The sequence below is a fragment of the Tiliqua scincoides genome, chromosome 3 (genome assembly GCF_035046505.1).
Source record: "Tiliqua scincoides isolate rTilSci1 chromosome 3, rTilSci1.hap2, whole genome shotgun sequence".
Taxonomy (NCBI): Eukaryota; Metazoa; Chordata; class Lepidosauria; order Squamata; family Scincidae; genus Tiliqua; species Tiliqua scincoides.
Window position 1 is genome coordinate 117,515,502 of NC_089823.1, and position 5,118 is coordinate 117,520,619.

Below are 5,118 nucleotides of genomic sequence, written 5' to 3' on the forward strand. Positions count from 1 at the left end.
ACAGAATGCATTACAATATCATATGCACAACCTAAATGCACTGGCAGCACTAGGGTTGGTGTAACCCCCATTAACTTTAGTTATTTATTTTATTATATAACAGTACCAGTCACCCAACAAATCAATAACCAATGAGAAACCAGTGGCCAACTTGATGATGCTCACACAACTGAATAAGCTCTATGTATTAGCTCAGATACATAGAAATGAGAACTGACTCATACTAACACCTTATTGGTTCCCTGCTGTATCATAATAACATGTCATTGGCTCTTGGAACAGTCTTATTGGTCGGTTTTGAGTTAAATAAATCCACTCTTTGTTACATAAGGCAGTTGTATTTTCCTTTATGGGTTATTTGGCTGTACCTTCTACCAGGCTGTAACCTGGTAGTTATATTTAAATGTGGTTTGAATTGCACTCTGCATGAAATTACTCATTGAATGATATATAACATGATGGTATCATTTAAAAATACCAAGACTTTCACAATTTTGACCACTAGTGGTGTCACCCGCTCTAAGTGCATCACCCAGTGCTAAACCCACACCCTAAACACCTTCCTAGTGCTTCACTGCTTCAACGTAATGTACTTTTGAGCCTTCATAAAGTCTATGCTGTGCAAGAGGAGTCACCTATGCTCACCACTCATCACTCTGTAAGAAAGTGGGGAAGAAAGACAGGAGATTTTTTTGTAGGAGTCTCTTCCCATTATCATTATAAAGGAATTTCCTAACAAGTGATTAAAATTTATAGGATTATAGAATCTCCTCTGGCATTATTTAAAGAAACATGTGAGGGGGTTAAGAGGAAGGGGAAGTGGTAAATTCTGCCTGACCTGGCTGATTAGCCCTTCTTCCCCATCCATATATCCTTCCCCTCCTGCACATCACATATTATACAAAAAAGTTTTCCAGTACAAGTGTTCCAATAAAAAGAGGAAAGAGAAAATAAAACAACATGGTGGGAACCATAGTGGAAGATAAAATGTCTTCTAGCAAATTCATTGAACAAAAAGGAATGGTGATTCCTAGTAGGAAACTCCAAACTTGCTTTGGGTTTTACTTTAGGGAAATTTAGCGGCAGCCAAGAAATGTGCAGAACACCCATCCTGCCCCAACAATTTTGTGGGTCCTATTGACTCTGCTTCAGCTTTCCTTGGAATATCTCAAGCAGGAACCACCCATTTTACTCAAAATATGGGTAGAAGCAGAATTCAGTGGCACCTCTACACACTGCTCTGATAACAGCAAGTACAAGAAAACTAGTTGCTGGAATCTCTGTGTACATTTACCAAAGAAAACAGAAGGACAGGTTTCACATCATAAAACAGAGGAAATGAATGCAGAAAGATCAAGAATGAAGGAAGAACAATAATGTTGTATGCAATAATGGGGCTGTCTCTGAAAATGATATTCCATTTCCTGATCTCCCCGCTACATCATTGACTTCCAAAGAGAGTGGGGGATGCACAATGGGATGGTATCACAATACAGGCTGAGCTCTTATTGTGGGAGGAGGGAAAACTGAAAATTGGGATCTCCTTTTTGGCAGCAGCCCCCTATCAAGCATAAAAATGTAGCTTTCAGGTTGATACAGAACTGGTTGGCAACCTTCCTTCAGTCTTGAAAGACTATGGTATGAGTCTACAGCACCTGGTATTCCCAAGCGGTCTCCCATCCAAGTACTAACCAGGCCTGACCCTGCTTAGCTTCCGAGATCAGACGAGATCGGGCACGTGCAGGGTAACAGTTGATATAGAACTATACTTTTGAATACACTGGCTACACTTATAAGATGAAAGGGGATAAATAGGACACTGAACAATTTCATGTCACTCTATTGTCACATGCTGAACTGACAGATTATGTACAAAAAAAGAATAATTTTTTTCTGGATTAAAAATATGGATTTTAAAAAGCCGTATGCCAAACTCAGTACTGAAGTGCTGCATTTACAGCCCAATCCTGCGGGCCTTTTACAATAGCATCTCTCTTAATACTGGATGTTATTTTAAAAGGCCCAGTGATGGTGCAAGTATCGCAGCACTGCCAGGTCATTTGAAGCTGCCTCTGCAAAGTGGTGGCAGCTCTGCATACCCATTGCCATAGAAGTTGGGCTGCATGACCCCAGTACCTTAGTGATCTGAATGTGTCATGCTTACCCAGAATTAAAAAATATTCTCACTTATCTCTGGTTGGCCTTTTGTTTAAACCTCCCCAGCATGCAGTGCTCACTTCACAGGTGCAGCTGCATGCTATAGTATGGCGAGGGATAGGATTGGGTTGTTAGTCCATTAACAAGAGCAGACAGATGTTGCTATTTGGAGACAGTTTAGCATCATAACAACAGAATGAACCCAGAGTTCCTGACTATAATTTTTAACTGTCATTTTCTAGGTCATTCTGGTATTTTTTTTTCTTGAATATCGATTTTTTTTTTAATTGTCAATAATACAGTATTCATCAAGTAGCTTGAACTAGCAAATTATAAGCTAATGCTTCATTTTAGTTGTTTGAATTTCCTTTCAAGGTATAATTCAATCTTTTTAAAGAGATACTTCTTCGCTTTGTAACCAACATGAATTACTTTATAATTAAATGTTTGATATGAAAAAGCATTATCTATTTTCTTGAAGAGAATGGATGCAGATCAGCTAGCTAAACAAAAGTATCGCTAACAATACAGGAACATGAAACAAAAATGTTTTGAATGCTGAGACCATCTTTTTAGCATGATTGATGGGAGGAAGCATTGAATAGACCTGAAATAGTGATGGGCAGGATAATTTGATATTTCATTATCATTTAGCTTCAAGCTATGTAGCTTGTTCAATAAAGTTGATCACTAAAGTTAAACTCGTTTTTCTTAGATGAAATAAGAAATTCAACAAGATGTGGCCAAAGTGAAGTTTGGGAATAAGCACTGCTGATTTATCACATTTTTCCAAGAAGCACTGGATGGCAAACCGGCATACCTCCTTATCCGCAGGGGTTCCATTTCAGAACCCCCACCCCCACCCCTGGCAGATAGCTGAAACTGTCGATAGAGGTGAATGCCCGTCCCTGTGGTCTCTACCCTTCGGAGGCAAGGGGAACCCTGCTTCCCTCTGGGGGGAGGGCTTCTGAGGCAGTGGATGTCTGTCCACAAGCTCTGAAAGTGAAAAAAACATAACTTCCACTTTCTCTGTGAAACCGGAAGTGACTTTTTAATGCCTTATAAGGCATTGGGAGGCCTGGGGAAGCCCTGGAGGGCCTCCCAATGCCTTAAGGCAGTGATTCTCAAACTTTTAGGGAGATTTACTCCCTAAGTCTCGCAGGGGCGGGGTGAGGGCAAGCTTCAGAAGCTGACCTCAGAATGCTTCTTCACCAGGCTAGAAGAATAAAATACAATGTCGTTTGCCTGCAAGAAACGAAGACAAAAACGGTGTTTACCCGCAAGATGGACTATGGACAGTTGCTGATCATGGGCAAAAAGGTCAGTGCAAAAAACATCAGAGGAGTCGGTTTCCTCGTGCATCCTGGAATACAACCAATCTCCATTCCCACGAAGTCCTCAACCCACGCCTCGCTGTACTAAGACTACAGACCCAGCAGAAGACGCTGATATCCATCGTCAACTGCTATGCTCCCACCTCTGCTGCTGAAGAAGAGGAGAAAGACACCTTCTACTCTGAACTTGAGGCCACCACCAAGAAGGAGAAGTCCTATTACCAGTACATCTGTGGAGACTTCAAAGCCATCATAGGCAATGGAACCGATGGCAACTGGAGACTAGGCCAACATGAAAATGGAACAAGGAATGACAACGGCTTCCGTTTGTTAGACCTGATGTCCGCATGCAACCTGTTCCATGGCAACTCCCTTTTTGAAAAGCCAGAACATCGCAGATGGACCTGGGAAAGCCCTAATGGATCTACCCATTCGGAGCTAGACCACATCCTGACCAACCGTAGATGTAGTCTCCTGGATACTACTGTTCTACCTTCCTTTGACTGTGGAGCCCATCACTGGCTCCTTCATGCCAAAATCCACCTTAATGAACGATTCTTCAACCATGACACTCACCGTCAAGCTCCAATCTGCCACCCTCAATACGACGAGGCAGTTTTGGAACTGGCCTTCAACAACTATCCATGGAAGATGATCAAGGACCCCACAAGAGACTACGAAGAGCTGGCCAAGGGACTCACCCACTGTGCAAAGAGAGCTATGAAGATCTTAGAACTAGAAGAAGGATGGCTGAATGCGAAAGCCAAGCAACTTCGGAAGTGTCGAGGAGAAACCAGAAGAGATCCAGCAGCCACACACTTGCAGAAGACCATCATCAACAAGGCCTGTTGCGTTGCTGTTAAAGAATCCATTGCTGAGTACTGGAAGAAGAAACTCCTCTCAACTGCTGCTCAGCGAAGTAGTCTGAAATGCTGTTGAAGAGACCTTACCGACCAATGACTTGTTACCACCTGCCTGAAGGATAGCACCAGAAGGCTGAGAACCACAAGAGCAGACATAGAACGCATCGCGGTAAACTTCTACACAGAGCTATACTGATCCACTATGCCTGTCCCAAGGTGTGCCTCTCCAATGGACGAGAAGCCACCACCCATCCTCACCTGCGAAGTCGAGAAAGCCATTCAGTCACTGAAGAAGGCAACAGCACCAGAACCTGACAGAATCCCTGTGGACCTCCTCAGAGCAGGAGGTGAAAGCATCTACAAACTGCTGGCCTTTCACTTTAACTCCTACCTTGAGATTGGGAATATCCCTGACCAATGGAAAAACTCAAAGACGATCCTGATCCACAAGAAGGGCGACAAAGAAGACATCGGCAACTACCGGCCAATTGCTTTGCTAACAATCCCCTACAAAGTCTTTCCCAAGATCGTCCTGAACTGACTGGAGTCAACATTGGACACATACCAGCCAGTGGAACAAGCCAGCTTCTGAAAGGGCTTCTGCTGCATGGATTATATCCACACCATTACCCAGCTAATTGAGCAATGCCGAGAGTACAAGATGCCACTTATACTGATGCTCGTGGACTACAAAAAGTGACTCAGTAGAAGTCAATGCCGTCCTCAACTCTCTCCTGCACGCTGGAGTGGACCCGTCGTACATC

General features: G+C 43.1%; 2 pseudogenes; one reads left to right on the forward strand and one right to left on the reverse strand.

Annotated features, from left to right (window-relative positions):
- Positions 1 to 1,643: 1,643 nt before the first annotated feature.
- LOC136646178 (5S ribosomal RNA) lies at positions 1,644 to 1,763 on the reverse strand (annotated as a pseudogene).
- Positions 1,764 to 3,357: 1,594 nt separating this feature from the next.
- Positions 3,358 to 4,430, forward strand: LOC136645110 (craniofacial development protein 2-like; annotated as a pseudogene).
- Positions 4,431 to 5,118: the final 688 nt, after the last annotated feature.